The 24,387-nt window shown below is 45.8% G+C and overlaps 1 long non-coding RNA gene across 1 annotated transcript; it reads left to right on the top strand.

The window, feature by feature from the left end:
* Positions 1-3,467: 3,467 nt before the first annotated feature.
* LOC103187936 lies at positions 3,468-12,717 on the top strand. The gene is made up of 3 exons (XR_488932.2): positions 3,468-3,696; positions 10,479-10,537; positions 12,601-12,717. It is a non-coding gene; the product is annotated as an uncharacterized LOC103187936 (long non-coding RNA).
* The last annotated feature ends 11,670 nt before the right edge of the window (positions 12,718-24,387 follow it).

The following is a 24,387-nucleotide window of genomic DNA, read 5'->3' as shown; positions in this document are numbered from 1 at the left end:
GTGAGTATGGCTAACCTGGTGTGTTCGCTTTCTCCTTGTCTCAACTCTTTCGCTTCAAAACTCTTCCCCCTTTGAAATGATACATTAATGTTACCATCAAGCGTAAGAGTTTAATAGCACAGCTCAGGCCCACTAATCTCTGAGCTTACACCTAACCTCACAAATGAAATTCCCACACTGCGGACTCCATAGCATAGTGATTAGCGTGCTCGGCTCGCAAGTGAAAGGACCCAGTGTGAAACCTTAGGCAAATTCTTTACTCCACATGCCCCTGATTACCTATCAGTAATTAGGAACCTGTTTATTATTCGATTGGCGGATCGCTTTCTGGGTGTAATAATCAAGTGTGAAGAGGTCCTAGACTTCTTTGTGTCAAAGAATGAAAGCATTATTATTTTATATAACATCTGCTTGGCTGCATCCTCCTCCCCTACATCCCCATCCGCACCCCCCAGACCATCTACACCACCTCCTCCTTCCACCATGGTCCCTACCACTCCCCCTCCCCATACTCCTTCGGCCCAATTACTACCCCTTCCCTCCCAACCACCATCTCCCACCACCTGCTTCCTGTACCCTCTCCCCAACCAGCTGCTGGTCACGCAACTCCCCCTCCTCCCCCACTGCTGGCCAACACGGTCAGCTAGTCACTCTCCTCAGATTCTGTCTTTCTCCCCCTTAAAACCACTGTCTTACCCTCTTCAAAAAACCCACCCTGGACCCTCCATTCTCACAAATTACTGACCCATTTCCAAACTGCTTTTCCTTGCCAAAACTATAGAATGTGTTTTCGCTAACCAGCTTTGCTTTCACCTCTTCCTCCTCAAGCCCCACAGCACAGGTCACAAGCGATGTCCTTTCTTTCTGTGACTCTGCCTCCTCATCCTCCTGGACCTCTCTGTCATGTTTGACACAGTTGACCACGCCATCCTCATCCATCACCTCTCCTCCTTCATCCACCTCAGTATCTATCACTGCACTATCCTGATTTCAGTCCTACCTAACAAACTGCCTTCACTTCACTTTATCTCCTCAAACGGTTTGTCCTCCCGCCCCTAACTACCACCTGTGGTATACCCCAGGGCTCTCTTGGCCCTCTCCTCTTCCTCATCTATGGGGTAAACTTCGATATATATATGCAGATAACACACAAATCTACTTTTTCTCCTCCAGCTGCGACTCCAGATCCACCGATGTTCTCTCAGCTTGTCTGGCAGACATCAGGGTCTGGATGAGCGAAAACTTCCCACAAATCAATGTTGACAAGCTGGACGCCGTGCTCATTGGCTCCCATCAATGTCTTCTATCCTGCGGCTCTGACCTCCTCAACCTCCCCAGCCTATCCCTCAGACTTACCGAACCAGTGCGCAACCCAGGTGTCATGTTTGGCCCACAGCTGTCCTTCCTTCCCTACATCTGGTCCCTGACCAGGACCATGTTCCTCCACTGCACCAAATTGCCTGCCTCCGACTGTACCTTACCCCAGATGCAGCCGAAAAACTCGTCCGTGCATTCATCACCTCCCGAATGGACTTCTCAGATCTCCCTAGCTCCACCATGCACAGGATCCAACTGATCCAAAACTCTGCCACTTCCATACTCACCCGTACTAAACTCTCTACCCCATCACACCAGTTCTAGCCAAGCTCCACTGGCTCCCCATCACCGAATGGGTTGATTTCAAGATCCTCACATTCATTTTCAAATCCCTTCATGCCCTGGCACCTCTCCGACCTTCTTATCCCCCAAACCAGAGTCTGCTGCCTCTGCATGTCCCTCGTGCCCTCTGTTTCACCATTGGTGACCACGCTTTCAACCACTATGCCTCAAAACACTGAAACACTCTTCCTCTATCCCTCCGCCTTGCCCCTTCCTTCACCATTTTCAAGTCACGCCTGAAGACCTCTCCCTATCCCTCTGACTTGGAGTCATTCTCCATCACTGTCAAGTGGTCTGGGATGCTACCCTGTGTGAGGGACGCTGTATAATAATAATAATAATCCTTGCATTTGATATAGCGCTTTTCACATCGGGAGGACGTCCCAAAGCGCTTCACAGAACACACTGTAAAGTGAATTGACTGTATATTTGTGGGCGAACGCGGCAGCCAATTGCGCACAGCAATGTCCCACAAACAGTCATAGATTGAAACTGACCAATTTATTATTGTTTTTGGAGGGATTATTATTATTATACACAACTATTTGTGGGAAACTGCTTTGTGCAATTCGCTACCATGATTTCCCACAAAATAAACAGTCAATCCACTTACAATATATTCCTTGAAGCAGAATGTGAAGCAGAATATATTGAAATTTTGAGATATCTCAATGACGTGATAAGGTTCTATATCAAATGCAAGAATTATTATAAAGAACAGAGGAATGACTTGGACGTCATAAACAGCAACAAATTACATTTGTATAGTGTATTTCACATTGGGAGGACATAGGCTGGACAGTCAGGGATGTGGACTCAATCGGAGGTTGGGATCAGGAGGGTGGAGGGAGGGAGGATAGGAGGGTGGCAGAAGGAGTGGTCGAGTCAGAAGGTCTTGAGACATGCCTTGAAAGAGACAAGGGAGGGAACAATGCAAAGGGAGCCCTGTGGGATGGAGTTCCAAAGGGTGGGGCAGGGTGGCTGAAGTCCCGGCCATTGCTGGTGGGGTGGGCCGGATGTGAAGCAGGACCCAGCCTGTTGAGCAGAGGGAGTGGACCGGTTGATATGGGGTTAGCAGATCACAGAGGTAGGAAGGAGCGAGGCTGTGGAGGTCCTTAAAAGACAACAACAAGAATTTTGAACTCTATCCTCTGGGGGATGGGGAATCAATGGAGCTGGGCAAGGGTGGGGGTGCTAAGGTCACAGAGCCTAGTGTAGAAGAGGACATGAGATGCAGAGTTCTGGATGATCTGCAGCTTATAGAGGGAAGTGTTGGAAAGGCTGACAAGCTGGGAGTTGTCGTAGTTGAGCCTAGATGTGATAAATGCATGGATGAGGCCTGAGGGGAGAGGCAGTGGTGGTGGCAGAAGGCAGAGTGGGTCATAGCCTAGATGTGAGGTAGAAAGGACAGTTGAGGGTCAAACAAGATGTCAAGGTTCTGGACTGGCTCAGTGAAGTGAAGTGTGCATCCATGGATGGTGATGCCTGAGGTGTGGAGCCACTGACAGGAGTCAACCAGGAGGGCCTCAGTCTTGTTGACATTCAGCTGGAGAAAATCTTGATAGCAGTGGTCCTAGAGTCGAGGGTGGAAGCAGAGATCAAGAAATGCATCTGCAGAGGTTGCTTAAGAGATCATCAGGAAATGGGTTTTGTACAAATTATAAGTGAGACGACGTGATGCAATCAGAGATATGTTGGGTGCAAGTTTATATCCATTTGAAATTGATAGGCATGATACCTGCACCCAAATACACAATGTCCACAAAGCCTTGTTACCCTCCTGTCTACCCCCAACAGAAACTGGTGTGGGTGGGATTGTGCCCATGACAGGGTCAGTGATGCGTGGCTGTGGAAGGAATGGGTTTGATTAACCTTTTCTCTTTTCCATACTTTCTTCGCTCTTCCTCTGGTCAGATCACTCCTCGAGAAGGACATGAACTCCAGGTATTCTTATCCTTTCACATCCAGGAAACAGAGTGTCTGAAAGCATCTGGATTGGATGTGGCAAACTGTGCACTGAAATCTAACTTAGCTGCTGTGAGTACCAGAAACATCCTTATTAGTTTCTGAAAGAACATCAGCACGGCATTTTATGTTCTGTTTCCGCATTACCAATGACCCAAAAATCATAAAATGTCTGGTTATTTTTCAGCAATCATGTGCCAAGTAAAGTTTAAATGTTTTGCACACTTTCCAGTCTTCCATTAGCTTTAGAAGTTGATCAGTAATGGCTCATTGCTGTCTTTGTATTTCGTTGCCTTTCTAATGGTGACCGAATATCTGTTTCTCTTCATGCTTTCCCTCACTTCCTCCCGCTCTTTGAAAAGGTGTTGGGATCTATGGCAGTATCTCGCTCCTCCCCCCTCCCCGCTTCTCTTGCTCTCTCTCACCCTCTAAGACTCTCGATATAACACCCTCTAGTGACTATCCTCCTTGTGGGAGAGGTAAGTGGGGTTTCCTTGGAGCTGAATTTGCTACAAGATGAGATGCTTGGCAACGGAATATGAGAATCGAAATTGAGCCAGCCCTCTCTGGCGATCTCGGTAGTCAGGTTCCTGAGTCAGGCAGGTTCGCGGTATTCCATGGCTCTACTGATGACAGAGAAGCCCAGTCTGGCTCATTAATAATAATAATAATAATCCTTGCATTTTGATATAGCGCTTTTCACATCGGGAGGACATCCCAAAGCGCTTCATAGAATATACTGTAAAGTGAATTGACTGTATATTTGTGGGCGAACGCGGCAGCCAATTGCGTACAGCAACGTCCCACAAACAGTTGTAGATTGAAAATGACCAATTTATTATTGTTTTTGGTTTTGGAGGGATTATTACTAGGCGTGTGGAGTAAGGAAACTTGCCCAAGGTTTCGCCCTCTGCCTGGAATTGAACTCAGGTCTCTCGCTTGCAAAGCGAGTGCTCTAACCACTGAGCTACAGGACTCCACATTGGCAGGATCTGGAAGTGCATACCAGTCACTGGGGCAGGAGTCATCCCACTCAGCTCCTGTTAACCCTGCAAGCCAAAGCCCGAATGGGTAGATGGTCCTAGCTGGACAAGTAGCGTGGAAAGCTTGCCAGACAGTGATATCAATGGCAAGCTATGCTGTTTTAGCTGGTTAGACTCCAGCCATTACCCCAGAGCACACACTGGGGTCCCCAAGCCTTGGGTCTTGCCAACCTGTGCCAAATACTTTTCAGAATTAGGTAAGTAGAATGCATCCAATAAACATCTCTTCCATCCACAAGATGCAGATTATTCATAATTCTGCAGCTTGAGTCTTCATCCGTACTAAACTCCATGAGCCGACACCCCTATCCTTGCCCAGCTTCACTGGCTCCCCATCTCCCAGAGGATTGAGTTCAAGATCCTTGCCCTCACCTTTAAAGTCCTCAATGGTCTTCCTCTGCGACCTACTAAACTTTTACCAACCTATCCGCTCCCTCTGCTCAACATGCACTCACCTGCTCCATGAGCCCCACCCTGCCTGTTCCATCAGAGGTCGGGCATTCAGGCTTTCTGCCCCCACCCTCTGGAACTCCATCCCGAAGCATGGAATTCTCAGTTTGGTTTGGAAACTCTTAAATTTGGTAATGTGTCAGACACCCAGCTGACCAAAAAAAATTATATAACACTGACCGAGGTTGTCTCTATCTTTCTGTACCAGTATCTGGAGCTTTCCCTCTCTATGGAAATGCTATTTGAGTTTTTCCTTTTCACTTTGTAATCTATCCCACCTGCTTACCCCCACTCGATCTTCCGCTTCCTCTGCTCGGCTGCCTTCGGCCTCCTGTTTGTCCCTTGTGCCCTCTGTCCATCATCTGTGGCCGTGTCTTCAGCCATTATGCCTCAAAACTCTGGAACTCTCTTCCTCAATCCTTCCACCTTACACCCTCCCCCTGCAACTTCAAATCTTGCCTAAAGACCTTCCTTTTTGATCGTGCTTACGGTCACCTACACCATCCCTCTCCCCCTGGATTGTGGTCAGACTCCGCCATTGTGAAGCACTTGGGACACTACCACATGTGAAGGGCACTGTATAAATACAAGTCGTCGTTGTTGCAATCGTGTCCATGTACATGTCTGTATTTCTGTAATGCTGTTTGTGTCCTCTCCGTGCAATGGTGTGTGCACCTTCCTCTCTCTCTCTCTCATTTATCTTTCTCTCTCTATGTGCTGGGGGATTTTCTTTGACTCAGTGTGAACCTCCACAGCATGAATATGGGCTAATGCCAACCACCTGACCGCTCGCTCCCAGTCCCCGCGAGCGCATTATGGCTGCCGCTCTGACCCGAGGCCCTCACCCCCCCACCCTCCCTCTCCCCTCCTCTCTCCCCCCAAACCCTCCCCCCTCTGCATCTTTCCCGCTCTATCCTCTACTCTCTCTGTCTCCCTCGCCTTCTATCCCCATTTGACCCTCCCACAACCTCCCTCTGTTCCAGCCTGGGAATCCTCCGCCGGGCTCACCGTGGCACTCGGCGTTGGCTGTCCAGCAGCAGCCACACCGACTGCCCCATTCCCCACCACACTCGCCACCCCCCTCCCCACCTTCACCAGACCCACCGCCATCTTCTACCGCCCCTGGAAGAAGTCACCCCCACAATCCCTAACCGCTGCCTTGGAGTCCTCTGAACTCCTCTCCCTCTGGCCTTCAACCCTCACTGATCCCTCTTCTGCTCTCACCCTCCTCCACAACACCCTCTCCTCCACACTCGACACTCTTGCCCCCATCACTTCCCGTACTGTCTCCTACTCTCGCTCCTCTCCCTGGGTCACCACCCACCTCCGCTCACTGAAGAGCCAGGTGCGGGCCGCTGAACGCACCTGCCTCAAATCTGGCCTAACGGTCCATTGACAAATCTGGCTGGACCTCCTCAAAATCTGCCACTCCACTCTAGCCTCGGCCAAGCTGTCCTTCTCCTCCAGGATAATCCTGGAGGCGAGGAACAACCCCAGGCTTCTGTTCTCTACCACATCTCGACTCCTCTATCCCCCCCGCCACCCCGCACAGGTCATCTCCTCCAAACTTCACTGCGAGTGGATGCTGGATTTCCTTGAATCCAAAATCAAGGGAATCCGCTCCGCGGTCACTCCCCCTCTCAAAGCCGGTCAGGAACCTCGGCGTTCTGTTCAACCCTGAGCTGTCCTTTCTCCCTCATATCCGCGCCACAACTGGCACCGCCTTCCATCACCTCCGAAACATCGCCAGACTACGGCACTACCTCACCCCTCACGCGGCTGAAACTCTGGTCCACGCCTTTATCACCTCAAGGCTGGACTATGGGAACTCTTTCCTCGCCGGCCTTCCCGGCACCTCCCTCCACACTGCAGGTCATTCAGAACTCTGCAGCTCATGTACTGTCCCGCACCAGACACCGCGACCACATCACTCCCACCCTCGCTCGCCTCCACTGGCTCCCCATCCCCCAGAGGATCGAATTCAAGATCCTCATCCTCACCTACAAGGCCATTCATGAAGACCATTCATGGCCTTGCTCCTTCCTACCTCTCCGACCTACTTTCCCCCTACTTACCTGCCCGTACCCTCCGTTCCTCTGGCTCCAGTCTGCTCCACATCCCCCGCCCCAACCGCCCTCCATCGGTGTCCGGCCCTTCAGCCTCTCAGCCCCGAGGCTCTGGAACTCTATCCACCAGTGCCTTCGCCGCTTCCTCCCTTTCCTCCTTCAAGGCCGGTCTCAAGACCTTTCTCTTTGACCGTGCCTTCAGCTCCCCTCTCGACTCTCTACCCCCTCCTCGCTCCCTCCTCCCGACATGAAAGGCGCTCTATAAATGAAATCTTGTTGTTGTTGTTGAATAGCATGAGTGTAAAATGCAAAAAGAATCACTGAGATCCATCAGTGGCTAGTGTCTGTGTATTTGTCCACCCTGTGATTACTGTTGATTAGCCGCTTGTTGATGCTGACACTCTTGAATTATGTTACTGAATTCCTGTTCCATGTTCTGTCAAAAGGAAACTGCCAGCTGCATGAGTGTAGTTATGTTTGTAGATGATGATATTGTGAACACTGAGCTGGAATGCACAGCCACAGATTCCACAAACCCCAACGTCGCTACAAACAATATTGCAGCTCCAGAGATGCTATCAAATAGAACCGTATCGGCCATGGGCTTGACGCCACCAGTCTTGACACCACCGGCGGTAACATCACGGCTGTGATATCACCATCAATGATACTGCAGGGTGTGACCTGGGTGACCTGGATAATGCAGGGTGTGAGTTGTTGCCTCCCAGCTGCGCTCTTTCCTCTCCAACCATTCACTATTCGAAACCCTTCAGTCGGGTTTCCATGCTGCCCATAGCACAGAAACTGCCTTGGTCAAGGTCACCAATGACATCCTGACCATCTGTGACCAGGGCTCCCTCTGCCTCCTCGTCCTCCTCGACCTATCGGCAGCATTTGATACGGTCGACCATGCTATCCTCCTCCACCGCTTGTCCTCCCACCTAAACCTTCAAGGCCCTGTCCTTGAGTGGTTTAGGTCGTACCTCTCCCACCGTCTTCACTTTGTCTCCACAAATGGTTTTTCCTCCGGCCCCCGCACTGTCTCGTGCGGTGTCCCTCAGGGCTCTGTCCTCGGTCCCCTCCTCTTCACCCTCTATATGCTCCCCCTTGGTGACATCATCCGCAGACATGGGGTTAACTTCCACATGTATGCGGATGACACCCAACTCTACCTTTCCTCCTCTACCCTCAACTCCACGACCACCGATGTCCTGACAGCTGCCTGTCCGACATCGAGTCCTGGACGAGAGATAACTTTCTCCAGCTCAACGTGCGCAAAACTGAGGCCCTCCTGATTGGCTCACGTCAGCGCCTCCGCACCTCAGGCGCTGACAGCATCAGCATCCAAGGCTGCACTCTCCACCTCTCAAAGCCGGTCAGGAACCTCGGTGTTCTGTTCGACCCTGAGCTGTCCTTTCTCCCTCATATCCGCACCACAACTGGCACCGCCTTCCATCACCTCCGGAATGTCGCCAGACTACGGCATTACCTCACCCCTCACGCGGCTGAAACACTTTATCACCTCAAGGCTGGACTATGGGAACTCTCTCCTCGCCGGCCTTCCCGGCTCCTCCCTCCACACTGCAGGTCATTCAGAACTCTGCAGCCCATGTACTGTCCCACACCAGACACCGCGACCACATCACTCCCACCCTCGCTCGCCTCCACTGGCTCCCCATCCCCCAGAGGATCGAATTCAAGATCCTCACCTACAAGGCCATTCACGGCCTCGCTCCCTCCTACCTCTCCGACCTACTATCCCCCTACTTACCTGCCCGTACCCTCCGTTCCTCTGGCTCCAGTCTGCTCCACATCCCCCGCCCCAACCGCCCTTCAGCCTCTCAGCCCCGAGGCTCTGGAACTCTATCCACCAGTGCCTTCGCCGCTTCCTCCCTTTCCTCCTTCAAATCCGGTCTCAAGACCTTACTCTTTGACTGTGCCTTCAGCTCCCCTCTCGACTCTCTACCCCCTCCTCTCTCCCTCCCTTCCCTCCCCTCATCCTGACCATTTCCCCCCCTGCTCGGGTCCTGACCCAACTGTACAGTGCCTTGGGACGTCCTCCCGACGTGAAAGGCGCTCAATAAATGGAATCTTTTTGTTGTTGTTGTTGCCGTGACCTCACAGGATGTGACATCATTGGCTACAACAACGGCTGTGATACAATCAGCCATGACATCACCAATAGTGGGATCCCCAGTCATGACATCACCAACAGTGGGATCCCCAGCCATGACATCACCAACAGTGGGATCCCCAGCCATGACATCACCAATAGTGGGATCCCCAGCCATGACATCATCGGCCATGACAACACCAACTCTGACATCACCAGCCATGGCATCATCAACAGAATCATCTTCGTCATCATCTTCATCTGAAAGCAGTGAATCAGAGGAGGAAAGTATCTTGTTCCATTTAGTCCAGCATGTGCATGGTTTAGAGCTGATTTGGCTGCAGTCTATCAGCCAGGGGGCAAATAACAAGCAATTACCTTTATACAGTGTTGGATAATGAGAGGGGGTTGTATATGACTTGTGAGTTGGGATCAGAATGGGTTGGAGGGCAAGGAGGGTGGAGGAAGGAAGATGACCAAAGACATGGTTAGAAAAGAAGGTCTTGAGATGGGCCTTGTAAGAGGCAGGGCCCAAGGAACATTGTATACAAGATTGGAAAAATATACAACAGTGTACCAAAACACTGATTCCTTTCTCTTATAACAATTATCTTCTCTGTCTCCTGAGATGTATGCTGTTGACTCCTTTTGACCTTTTTGGCATCATTACATCACTTAAGCAGTCATTAAACGGGAGCCTTAACGTCAGCAGTATAGATTCGGGTTGAGAGAAATTCCACCTGGTTCCAGATTTACTCCACAGCATGTCAGAGTAACCAGAATATATCAAATACATCTTTCATTTTTAAGCCAGCTTTCTGTAAGTTATTTTAATGACTGTAGAAAATAGCTTCAAAGTTGACTGAATTCAACAATCTGCCAAATTCTAGTTCCTAAAATGTTACTTAAATAGAGAAAACCTAGAGCTTGATGGAATTTCTCCCCATGGAGAGTAGTTAGGAATCTGGACACTGGTTATTTTTAACCTGCTAAACTATCAGAGGTAGAGGAAAGCTAGTGAATAAAAAGAGTACCTCACATCACATGCCAATTACAACTAATGCATAACTCAGCATCCCTGTTTAAAGTTTCTGAAATGAAATCAAAAAGCAAAACGTATATAGAGATTGAAAGTGTATGGAGATGCAATTTGTTCATATTTTAAAATATTTTGTGTTCAAGAGACACAACAGCTGTAGGAAAGAAAGGTAACTGCCGGAAAAGAGGACGACGTGGAGACAGTAAGTCTTTGACTTAATTTGGGAGTAAGCTTCCATTTTTTTCTTTTTTTTGCATTAGCATCAAGAAGTGGCCTGCTGAACACCTGCCCCAATCTATGCGGGTCCCCACCAAATCAATATCTTGTATCTAATAGCTACTGAGCCACGATACCCATGGCGCAGCCATTAATGAAGAAAAATTCAAAGAAGAAAAATGTATTTGGTAGGCCGACCAAAAAAGTTGCCACCATTGACATAAGTCATCATGCTGTCAATATCCAGGCTGCATTTATTTATGTATTTATATACATGCCTAACTCACTGTTCTGGATAACTCATCACTGAGTCTTTTTTCCCAGTGACAAGTTGTGAAGACCCAATGCAATGTCAGTCACAGCCCTGGGAAAGTCAATGCTGGTAGATATCGTACCAGTCTCTGTGTCTTGATTATTCACATCACAGACATCAGATTTAAAAGATGGTGAAGGAAAAAAGCAAATTTCCAAGTTTCTGACTCAACGTGAAGGCAATTTCAGATAATCCAAGATAATTGCAGTATTAGGGAGTGATCCCCTAAATCCCCTAAATAAAATTGGTCATTTACTCCATGGCTGTTTGCACGATATTGCTGTGTGCAACTGGCTGCTGCATTCGCCCACAAAAAACACAGCTCTTTGGGTCTTTTCCACGATGTGACAAGGTGCCATATCAATTGCAAAGATTATTATTATAATTTAATTTACTGAAAAAGTCCTTGTTGCGCTATTTGGTTTTAGTCAGCTGATGTGTGAGTCATGAGACATGCAAAAATGCATCACTGGGTATCCAAACTCAATGACTGAATGCACTTAGGATTCCCCACTATTGTGTCCCACTGCATGCTCGAGTATTCACGAAGATGAGTGCAGAGTCTAAGGTTAATCTGCCAACAGTGCAATACTGTCTTCAAACAGAAGCACCACAATTCTATCAGAAATACCTGGAACAGCCTCTCTGTTTCATTGCCACTCAATACTTCATTGATGAATACATCAATAAGTGAGAGTGCACAAATTTACCTTACCCGCATTCCAGGGGATAGGCTCGGGGACAGAGTAAACAGACTTACACCTGGAAGGGCTGTCCAGCCATACAATACAACTTACAACACAATGCAATCTACATTTATGTAGCATCTTTCAAGTCAGGAGGATGTCTCCAAGTGCTTCTCCAGCAAACTGGAGAAAGAATAAAATTTGCATTTTTGGATGTTTGAACTATATCAGATGCAAATATATTTTATTCTTTCTCCATTGACATAAATTCTCCTCATAATTTGAGCAAACTTCTCCCACTCATTCCTGAGCTAAGTAAGGAGGCTTCATACCAATAGTAATTGGTTAAGAAATAATTTTTGAAATTTTCCTTGATGTGTTATGGGGTGGTAATTAAGAGAATGAACAAGGTAAAGAAAGCTAGAAATTGTAATCCATTGTGAGTAGTTTCAGATAACCTACTTTCTGCAGGGCTTTGCCGAGATGGTGCAGTTTTAATAAAGAATAAGAATCATGTTAAGGCTAAGAATGCTAAACAGCGAGGAGGGGTCTAGTAGAGAGGAATGTATTTTCATGGTACAATGATGGAGGTGGGATACAATGCATCTTGCAAATAATGAGAGGTCTACCCAATGTAAGTATAATCTGGCTATTTAACTAGGCTGAAATCAAACTATTACAAACTATGAGGGAACCGCCCAGACAAGTAGCTCTGGGGAGCTGGTATAATAATAATCCTTGCATTTGATATAGCGCTTTTCACGTCTTCTCGACGTCTCAAAGCGCTTCACAGAATAGACTGTAAAGTGAATTGACCGTATATTTGTGGGCGAAACGCGGCAGCCAATTGTGCACAGCAGTGTCCCACAAACAGTCATGGATCATGGTATGATCACAATGGCCTTCTTCTCTGATGACAAATTCCATGATTCTAGGCAAATTTCACTCCATGAAACCCAGGAGAAAGAATAGTCACTCTCACTGTCATGTTTCAATGTAAATCATCTCATAGTTCAAGATCGCATTGATATAATTTTGCTTGAATTGCAGGATTGCCAAAAAAGATGAAAAGAAGAAGCCACCATGGCAGGCGGAGACATTAACATCCTCCCACTCACACTCTGACCTCTCCGTCCATGGTCTCCTACACTGTTCCAATGAAGCACAGCGCAAGCTCGAGAAACAGCACCTCATCTATCTGCTAGGGACCTTACAGCCCTCTGGCCTCAATATTGAGTTCAACCACTTCAGACCATAAGAACAGCTCCCATCTTCCCATCTCCCATAAAAGATTACATTCCCCTTCCCCCTCTTCTGTGACCAGTAGCACATTATCTGGGTCCCAGACACATCTTTTCTCTCTCTGGTCTACCTCTGCTGCCCTCCTTTGTTTTGTATCATTAACACCTCTTTAACCCATCATCCCTTGTCCTCCACTCCACTTTCTCCTTTGTATTTCTTGCCTCATTTTGCCTCTCTTTGAGTCCTTAAAACCTCTCCCTCTCAACATCCCCCAGTTCTGACAAAGGCTCATGGACCCAAAACGTTGACTCACTTTCTGTTCTCCATAGATGCTGCCTGACCTGCTGAGTGTTCCCAGCGATCTCTGTTTTTGCGCCAAAAATATCTTCAAGCATCACTTTTACATGTGTGCAGGCTGGAGGTCAAGGTGCACCCATGTAGTAAACAGAACATGTTAAGTTGCATGGTGGGTGGGGGCAGCTATGTAAATGGTGTCAGAGTAACTCATATTTCCTTCTCTGCTCTCATTGCATGCCCGGTTTCCTTACTGGTCATTTTTCTTTGGGTTACCGGGTGTTTGACACATGCAGAAACCCATTACCATGCTTGAATATCCAAACAAGATCGAGTTCCACATATGCATGCCACCTACTCATGGAAATTCCCCCGTCTCTGGAATGCAATGAGCTCATTCAACTTGCTCACCCTCAGCTCACCCTGCTTACTTAATTCTGGAGTATTAAGCACAGGCTGGCAAGAGCCAAGACTTAGGACCCCCGTTGTGTGCGTTGGATTAAGTGTATGCTGGAGCTATTGACAGCAATGTCTGACAAGCTTTCCTGCTGCTTGTCCAGCTAGGACCACCTTATCCATTAGGGGTTTGGCTTGCAGGGTTAACAGGAGCTGAGTGGGAAGAATCCCTGCTCTAGCAATTGGTTTGCCCTTTTAAATATGCCTACAAAGATGAACAATGACATGTCCTGTAGAAAATCAGTATTCACTCTTGTACAACAGAAAATAAAATGAAATGGCTTCTTCCAAAAATGTCCTGTCTTCTTAATTCCTTGTATCCATCCAACAATGACCCACTCTCTGGTTCGTGAGGGTTTCATTGGTCCTGTGAAAGTCATGATTTCTCCAGTCTGTAACCGACCTTGCTCTGTATTATCAATGCCCATTCACCTGGTACCTGTGCCTGAGACCACAGTGAGCGCCTGAGTCCTAGCCCTAGGTCCTGCAAGGTCTGATCACCCCCAGCAAAGCTCCTCAGAGAGTTTTTATAAAACCCTCCAAAAGTTTACATCATCAGGAAAACAAACCTCAGAAATCAGATCATACCCATACGTCTAATATTAGTCCAAGCAAAAAATGGAAACCCTAAATCTGATCTGCATTGTCTGCAAACAACAATAACAACTTTCATTTATATAGTTTGTACAAGGCAGTGTCTTGGAGTACTGGCTCTCCCATTTGGCAATGCTAGTTTAAAATTGACTACTCTAACTGCACTTGCTCAACTTTAAACTTTCTCCCTTGGTGTCATGGCCAACATGGTTCAAAATAAAAAAAAAACACTCACTATATGGTTGTTTGTGGAACATTGCTGTGCGTAACTAGCTGTTGTGTTGCAGCCACCAAAAAAGGCAGCCAGTCAATCCACTTTACATAGTCAATCCACTTTACAGTATATCCTGTAAAGCACTTTGAGAAATCTCAATGACATAATAAAGCACTATATCAAAAGCAAGAATTAATATTACAATCCAATGATTGAGGACAAACTGGCATTCAAACAGCAGAGAAGTTAGCTTGGAGAACTAGCCCCATTGACACACACTGAGATAACAAATTACTAGGAAAAGGTCCAATGATTTGGTCCCTTTTGATGAATGTGTGGAGTATTCAGAGGCCAGATCCCATTTCTTTGTGTGATTTTTTACACAATGGGGAACCTGCAACACCCTCTATATTTAAATCAAACTCAGTACTTGAGCAGTTGGCATTAACCAGCAGTTTCCACATTCTTGTATACATGTATATGACATTGAAAATGAAGCCAAGCAACCTATTGTTGGGATGGGAAGTATTTGTGCAGAACCCAGTGCACTTCCTGTCTGACGCTTCATAATTACAAGCAAAAGCAGCTCAATGGTTTGAGGAGAAACAATTATGGAGGGTTCAAGCCAATTTACTCTCCCATTTTTTTTTGGTCAGCTCGGTGTCTGACACATGCAAAAAACCATCACCATATCCAATCCAAACTGAGAATTCCATGAATTCCACCAGTACATAGAAATTCCAGAAATAAATTGCTGGAATGGAATGCTGGATGTTGGAGTTAAGAAGAGTGGAGGGCAAGGGGGGGGGTGGGGATGGAAAGAGACCAAAGGTGCGGCTGAAAAGGAAATTCTTGGATGGACCTCCAAGGAGGCAGAGGGGCTTCGCAATGGCATTCCAGAGGGTGGGGTCAGAAAGCCTGAATGCCCGACCTTCGATGGAGTGGGCAGTGTGGGGAACATGGATCTTAAACTCGAAGCTCTGGGGGATGGGAGCCAGAGAAGCCGGAAAAGGATGGGGTTGTCTGCTCATGGAGTTTAGTGCAGGTGATGACACGAGCTGCAGAGTTTTGAATAATCTACAGTTTGTGGAGGGAAGAGATAGGAAGTGCGGTGAGCATGGAGTTAGCATATACGTTTCTTCTCTAGCAAAAAAAGGCCTAACCTATCTCATCTATCCTGATAGCTGTAACTGACTAGCCCTGGTATCATCCTTGTGCTGTACTGTACTGTGTACTCTATGCTGTACTCTGTCCATCTCTATTGTATCCTTCTTATAGTGCAGAGACGAGAATTGAACACAGTACTCCTGTCACATTGAAAGTCTCAACAACAACAACTTGTATTTAAATAGCGCCCTCCACGCCGGATGGCGTCTCAGAGCGCTTCACAGCAATGGATCCTGGGGCCGAGCCAGGGGAAGGGGGAGGAAGGTGACCAAAGGCGCAGGTGAAAAGAAAGGTCTTCAGCAGAGACCTGAAAACAGGAAGAGAGGGGGCGAGGCGAAGGGAGTGAGGAAGGATGTTCCAGAGCCTCGGGGCATAGTGGCTGAAGGCACGGCCTCCGAGGGGGAGCGGAGGACTCGGGGGACAAGGAGGAGGCCAGACTCGGAGGAACGAAGGCAACTGGCACTGTTTTGAGGAGAGAGGAGGTCAGGGAGGTAGGGGGGTACGGAGGAGTGGAGGGATTTGAAGACTCACAGATCTTCACAGGTCTAACCAGCAAAGCACACACAGCAGCTATCTATCCAGAGGATTCCACAAACAGTCAGGCAGCGAATGACCACGTAATGTGGATGATAATGATAATAATAATAATAAAACGAATAATAATAATCTTTGCAATTCATACAGTGCATTTATCACATGTTGGCCAGGACTGATAAATCAATTTCATTCACTTCAGCTCTTTGTGATAATTCACTGTCACTTTTTTAATGTCATAGAAAATGAAGATGTACAACAACATCAACAACTCGCATTTGACAGCACCCTTGAATGAGGCAGCTTTTCAAAGTGCTTAACACTGGTGGAGCCTGATGCCAAGCCAAGGTGTCGACACCGAGGTGACCTTAGGCAATTAGTCTTTGACCATGCAGAGGATTGAGGCAGAGAGCTTTTGCATATGATGAAAGTGACAAAGCTACCAACACAATTAATAACCAAAAATTACAAAACTGCTTCATGACAACACAGTCCAATGTTTATAAAAAATATTCTTAATGGTGTGCAACTTTCAGAAATTATGTGGTTAGTGATTAAAGTATTAAAATAATAGACGTCACAGGAATTGTGACATGTTGGTGCAGTGACTATGGTCTGGTTACAACACCGTGTGGTTACTCATGTTCTTCAACTCAGGCTGTGAGGGAACTAAACACTGATTGCATCCACAAGGAGACAGACAGAGAGAAAAAGCATCTTTGTACAATGAAACTCGTGAGCCTTATCTTCGCTATGCTCCAAATCCACTACTGTTCTGGTAAGTACTGAAACAAATCTTCTGATCAGAGTAAATAACTGTTGGTTGAGCATTTTATTTTGTTGGTTTGTGGGATGGTGGAACTCCATGACCGAGTAAATTAAAGGCTGCAGCTTTGACGTGTTTGGGTTGACCAATATGACGGTGAAAAATTAGGTGATCTTAACCTCCTGTCACTTGCTTCTTTCATCCAGGCCAGTCGTGTGAAAGCTCCACAAATCCAAAAGTTACAGTTGCACTGGAAAATTTCCTTACAAAAGTGAATACAGGCGCTGAGTTCCCAATTGTCAACTTGTTCACTGTCACCAACTGCAAAGTAGTAAATGTGAGTCCACCTTCATCTAACAATATTTTTTTCTTCTTGTCTATTCAATTCTCCACATGATGCATGTAACAGCCTGGCTCAGTGGGTAGCACCAAGAACAGCAAATTGCATTTATAAAGTGTCTTTCATGGAGGGAGCACTCTCGCCTTTGAATCAGAAGATTGTGGTTTCAAGCCTCACATTGGGACTTTAAATTCACATAGTATAGTTTGGGGAAGTCGTCCCAACAACATGACACCAAACCAAGATTCAGTCTTCTTGACCACATGGTAAAGATCCTGCGGAACTATTGGAAAACAAACGAGAGTTTCTTCCAGTGTCCCCTACAGATAAAATTGATCATTCACTATGTGAATGTTTGTGGAACATTGTTGCATGCAAATTGTCTGCCGTATTTGCCTACAAAATACAGAGTCACTACCCTTTACAGTAAATCTTATGAAGCGCTTTGAGATGTCCCACTCAAGTGAAAGGTGCTGTATCAAATGTCAAGATTAATATTATCAGTAGTAAGGTTATTACCATCAACCCTAAAATGCTAATAAATCAGTTTGTGCACCACAAATCTCTGCTCAGTTATCAAAAAGTAACTAAATTAGCTGAAAATCTCTTTTACTGCATGTATTAGGAATGCAGCCCTGGGCTGATATTGCGTATCAATAACATAGATATGATTGTGTTCCTTTACCCAGGACACAGGTATAGGAGAAGGTCGAATACTTGTGGGTGTCGTCTTTGATCTCCAGGAAACTGTGTGTCCTAAAGGATCAGACCTGACAAACTGCAAACTGAAACCCAACTCAACCGCAGTGAGTGTTACTTTCTGTTTATCATATTGTTGAGTCTGATTTAATGGCTTCAGATTCAGAAAATCACTCAGTGTAATAGACAGTCAGTTACAAGGCATGGAGAAACATCATTGTCTAATCAAGTGCTGCTGTACAATTATAGAACTGTCTAGGACAGTGGTGGCCAATGGAAAAGGTCCAATGTAATGCAAATGCACAATGATGCTGCTTTCAGTAACTGTTCCTACTAACACATTGTCCTTTCAAAGGAAAATTGCAAATAAGAGGCAAAAACCTCAGAGGTTCTAAATCAAACTCTGAATCTTTGTCCTCTGCACATTGCTGGAAAAGCATTATATCAGTGTAGAAATTTGGATAAAGAATGAAAAAAAAGTGTGAATGTCTGAGCTCCAGGCACACACTAGTTATGCTTTTTGGTCAGCCGGGTGACTGGCACATGCAGAATACCATCACTGTGCTTAAGAGTATACAAACCAAACTGAGCGTTCCATGTGTCCCACCTACATATGCAAGTTCCAGAAATAGATTGCTGGAATGGAATGCACATTCTCTACCTGGAGGGAACTCATCCTGCTTACCTAATTCCAGAGTATTTAAGAGTATTAGGTTCATCTTGGCAAAAGCCAAGGCTCGAGGACTCCAGAAGGTGCATAGGGGTAACTGCTGGAGTCTAATCATCTAAAACCGCACAACTTGCCATCAATAGCCCGATCTAATAATAATAATAATAATCCTTGCATTTGATATAGTGCTTTTCACGTCGGGAGGACGTCCCAAAGCGCTTCACAGAACACACTGTAAAGTGAATTGACTGTATATGTGTGGGCGAACGCGGCAGCCAATTGCGCACAGCAATGTCCCACAAACAGTCGTAGATTGAAAATGACCAATTGTTGTTTTTAGTTTTGGAGGGTCTGGTAAGCTTTCCCACACTTGTCCCACTAGGACCAAGTGACCCATTAAGGCTTTGGCTTGCAGGTTTAATGGGAGCTAAGTAGTAAGACTCCCTGCCCTCGATGATTAGTCTGTTCCTCCAGGCCCTACCAATGAGCTAGGCTGGGTTGGTCTGTCATCAGCAGTGAATCATAGAATTATACAGCCATTCGGCCCATTGGGTCTTTTCTGGCCCTTATAAAAGAACTATCCAAATCAACCACACTCCCTGTACTCTCCCCATAGCCCTGCAAACTTGTCCTCCCCAAATAATTATCTACTTCTCTCTTAAAAAGTTGTTATCAAATCGTCTTCCATCTCCCTTTCAAGCATTGCATTCCAGATCCGAATAACTCGCTGTGTGAAAAAAATTATTTTCAACTCCCCTCTGTTTCTTTTAACAACTATTTTAAATCGGTGCCCTCGGGCTACCCACCCACCCGCCAGTGGAAATAGTTTCTCCTTGTTCACTCTTATTGAATCCCCTCATAATTTTGAAAACTTCTATTAAGTCTCCTCTTAGGCTTCTCTGCTTCGAGGAGAATAATAATAATAATAATCCTTGCATTTGATATAGCGCTTTTCACGTCGGGATGACGTCCCAAAGCGCTTCACAGAAAACACTGCAAAGTGAATTGACTGTATACTTGTGGGCGAATGCGGCAGCCAATTGCGCACAGCAATGTCCCACAAACAGTCGTAGATTGAAAATGACCAATTTTATTATTGTTTTTGGTTTTGGAGGGATTATTATTAGGTGTGTGGAGTAAGGAAACTTGCCCAAGGTTTCGCCCTCTGCCTGGAATTGAACTCAGGTCTCTCGCTTGCAAAGCGAGTGCTCTAACCACTGAGCTACAGAACTCCACGAAGTCTATCATGACATAACTCCTAATAAACATTGTTTTTGGTTAGCACTGGATTCAAATTAATTTGTGACCTGAAAATAATGCAAATGACGGGACACAAATTGGGCCAGTCCCACTTAATGCAACTGCTCAAAAACAATTTGAGATGCGTCTCTCTGACATTTCAAATAACAATAATAAACGTTGCGTTTGATACAGTACCTTATCACATTCTCGAAACATCTCAAAGCGGTTAACAGGATATACTATGAAGTGTGGTGATTGTGTATTTTGTAGGCAAATTTGGCAGTCAACTTGCACATATCAATGGTCCATACAGACATAAAAGAGTGAATGACTAATTTTATTTGGGGATTGTTGACCAGAACACCAGGAGAGACAAACTCCCTTATCTTTTCAAATAGTGCCATGGGATCTTTATCTCGAACAGGCAGACAGAACCTCATTTTATTGCTTCACCTGATGGACAGCATTTCTGGCAGTGTAACTCTCCCCCAATACTGCACTACAGTGTTAGCATAGACTAGGATCTTGAAGTCCCAAAGTAGGGTTTGAACCCACAACCTTCTCCCACTTACAGTGCCTGGAAACTACCTTGATTGGCCTACAGAGAGGCAAGCAGATGCAAGAATTCTACCAACTGAGCCAGTCTGACACCCGACACTAAGATCTTAAGCACTGAGACTGCAGAGACCTGCATCCAAATCACAGAGAATATTAAAATCACCAGAAAGCATCCTGTATTATGTATTGCAGTCCTGTAGCTCAGTGGTTAGAGCACTCACCTTGCAAGCGAGAGATCTGGGTTCGAATCCCAGCAGGGCAAAACCTTGGGCAAGTTTCTTTACTCCACAAGCCTGATAATAATCCTTCAAGAAAAAATAATTTGGTCATTCAATCCACGAATGTTTGTGGGTCACTGCTGGGCACAATTGGCTGCTGCATTTCACCCACAAATATACAGTCAATGCACTTTACGCTATATTCTATGAAGCGCTTTGAGACGTCTAGAAGATGTGAAAAGCGCTATATCAAATGCAAGGATTATTATATAAAATCTGATAGACAATCTGCCTTTCAGCAGATTAGCTGATCATTAATAGTTAGGTGACACAATGAGAAGTCTTGCAAAGTCCAATATTTTGTTCAGTTCTGGAACAGTATTAGAACTGGGCCTATTTTCACTTGAACAGGTTTAGAATCCAGAACTACAAGTGACTACTGAAGTCAAGTCAATAGAATTGCTCAAAAGGGAACGGCGTCAGTAGCTGACCACAAAATGCAAGAAGGGATTTGGGGAGGTGAAAAATAGGATTAATAGAAAGCAATTTAGAAGACCAGGTTATCATGGTTAGAGACATAACCATGATAGGCTGAACAGCTTCTTAATGTGCAAAAATGATTAATGCTTTTAACAGGAATACCATCCACAGTTTGTACCACAATAATAATAATTGTAATAATCCTTGCATTTGGTATTGTGACTTCCATATCAGGAGGACATTTCAAAGTACTTCACAGGATTTAATGGAAAGTGTAGAGACTATGTATTTATGAACATTCTGACTTTGTAGACTGTACAGAACTGGATTAAAACTAATACTTTCTATGTAATAATTGTGGAGTCTGTGGAGTATTGGTTAGAGCACTCACCTCACAAGCGAGAGGACCTGCTTACAGTTCCCAGGGGCGAAACCTTAGGCAGGATTGCTTACTCCACATGCCTCTGTTTACTTAGCAGTGAGTAGGAACCCTTGTCAAATGGTGGATAATTTTTCCAGGGGTAATAATCCCTTTTTTAAAAAAATTATAATTGGGTCACTCAATCAGCAGTGTATGTGGGACACTACTGCATGCCACTGGCTGCCACGTTTTGTCCACAAAATATACAGTCAATTCATTTTACAGTATATTCTGTGAAGCACTTTGAGACGTCTTAACAATGTGATAAGGCGCTAATTGCAAATGCAAGGATTATTATTATAATGTGTGGCTCCATTGTTCTCTCTGTAATGGTGTGCATGTCTCCATCTCCCTTTCATTGTATATTTATTGCAGTAGTATCTGAGTGCCTGGGTCTCTATCTCCAATGGAGAAGGTTATTCAATTACTGCACCATACTTTGTTGACAGGCAAGTTTTACATGTACAAGCAGTGTCCAATTTGAAGATGATATGATTGTCCAGATGACCATGAGGCAGCAATGTGTAGCCACCACCTTGACATCTTCTCCAGCCTCTGTAACCAGCAGAGTGCCAACACGAAGGCCGCCAACTACAACCACAATTAAAACTACAATGACTACAAAGAAGAAGAAAAGGCCATCTTCATCATCATCATCATCATCATCAGAAAGTAGTGAATCATCAGAGAGTGATGAGGTAACCCATCAAATATGTGCAAACCTGAATAATATTGTCCATGTGAGGATTAGTTTGTTTCAAACAACAACAACAAATTGCATTTATATGAAGTATAATAATATAATAATCATTATAATTCTTGCATTCTGCCCCGACATTCTGGAACTCCATCCCATGGTCCCTTCGCCTCACTTCCTCCCTCGCATCCTTCAAGGCCGGTCTCACGACCCTTTTCTTCGACCGTGCCTTGGGTCTCCCTCCCACCTCTCTGCCTTCCCTCACCCCTACACCCCCCTTCCCCCATACGCAGGCCCTGACATCTGACTGTTCAGTGCTTTGGGATGTCCTCCCGACGTGAAAGGCGCTCTATAAATGTAATTTTGTTGTTGTTGTTGTTGCATTTGATATAGCACCTTAGCATGTCGACAAGACATCTCCCAAGCCCTTCACAGAATATACTGTAAAGATTTGTAGGTTACAACACTTCCTACTTCAACCATCTCCCTAGGAAGGCTGTCCCATAGGTGTACTATTCGCTCATTGAAATTGTGTTTCGGTAGATTTGTTCTGAATTTAGCCCCCTTTGATCATGTCCTTTAGTTTTACTATTCAGGACTAGTTGAAACAGCCTGTCATGATCTACATTGTCTAGTCCCTTCAGAATTTTAAAGACAGCAATCATATCGCCTCTCAATCTTCTCTTTTCTAGTGTGAATATGCCCAATTTACTTAGGCTCTCCTCATAGTTCAGTACCCTCCATTCCCTCAATCATTTTGGTTGCCTTCTCAATATCTCCAATATCCTTTTTGTACTGCGGCGACCAGAACTGTACACAGTACCCTCAGTATGGGCTTACCAATGATTTATACAGTGGCAGGATTACGCCACTGTTTTGGCTTCTTATCGATCTTTCCATACATCCCAACATCTGGTTTGCTTTACTCACTGCCACAGAGCATTGTTGCAACAGCTTCAATTTATGGCCCAACACGATACCCAGGTCCTTTCATTTTCCATACATAATATATTCCTTCTGTTCAAATAATAGTCCCTTGTGGGAAGGAGATAGATGAGCTTCCCAACACTAAACCAAGTAGTGGGAAGGAGACAGATGAGCAAATCTGCAAGCAGATTTCAGAAACATGCAAACATGCAATGACCTTTCATCAACCGTTCTCAGTTTCACATCTCATCTGATAAGCAACCCCTCCACCATCTTATGTGAGTTCAAGTCCCAATGTGGGGCAGTGTGTCAGGCAAGTGGGTGTCCTTACCAATTGTGACCTCGCAACCGTCAGCTCCTAACGCTACCATGAGAGGACGATTACCGAGGAGGGAGGGAGGGAGTGGGTGGCCTGAAGTATAAATGGTCTCGGGCCAGTTGAGTGATTGACAGAGGGGGAGAGAGTGTGATTAAGAGAGAGAGAGCATGAGTGAGAGGGATGGAGAAAGAAACAGAGAGAGAAAGGAAGAGAGAGAGAGAGAGAGAGAGAGTGATTGAGAGAGCGTGTGAGAGGGGAGAGTGTGAGAAGCAAAAGAGAGTACATGTGGGAGAGAGGGGGATTGAGAGAGAGAGGGAGAGAGTGTGTGAGAGGGAGACGGAGGAGAGAGTGACTGAGAGAGGAGGGAGGGGAGAGTGTGAGAGGGTAGTGAAAGATGGTGTGAGAGGGAGACAGAGTCTGTGATAGAGAGAGTGTGTGTGAGAGAGAGGGAGAGAGTGTGCAGGAAAGAGAGAGGGGGAAAGAGAGAGAGAGAGAGTGATTGAGGGAGATAGAGAAGAGGAGAGAGAAAGTAATTGAGACAGAGCATGATCGAGGGAGGAGAGAGAGAAACAAAGAGAGTGAGAGAGTAGAGAGAGAAACAGAGTTTTGTGGTTCACTGTCAGTACAGACGATCGTAACCTCCCTCAACAACTGCGGGTGGCGGGGGGAGGTGGACACTGAGAACTGAGGACAGACACTAAGCTCCTCATCTGCCCCACCATCGCCATTTCGGATCCGTTCTCTGGAGCTCCATTGCTTTCCTCCTTCTGACTCATTCCTTGTCTCTCCTTTAAGGAGGCACATCAAGACCTAATTCTTTGACCACGCTTTTTATCAACTTTTTCCTTCCCCATCCCACCTTCTTCAGCTCCCACCCCGAGCTCAGGTGCCCAGGCGGCAGTATTGAGTGCTTTGAGACATCCTTCCAACATGAAAAAGGTGCTGTGTAAATGTTGTTATGTTTCTGGAAGGGAAACAAAAATATTGCTTATGCCACCA

The sequence above is a fragment of the Callorhinchus milii genome, unplaced genomic scaffold (genome assembly GCF_018977255.1).
Source record: "Callorhinchus milii isolate IMCB2004 unplaced genomic scaffold, IMCB_Cmil_1.0 Scaffold6, whole genome shotgun sequence".
Lineage (NCBI taxonomy): Eukaryota > Metazoa > Chordata > Chondrichthyes > Chimaeriformes > Callorhinchidae > Callorhinchus > Callorhinchus milii.
This window is presented reverse-complemented; position numbering and strand designations above follow the sequence as displayed.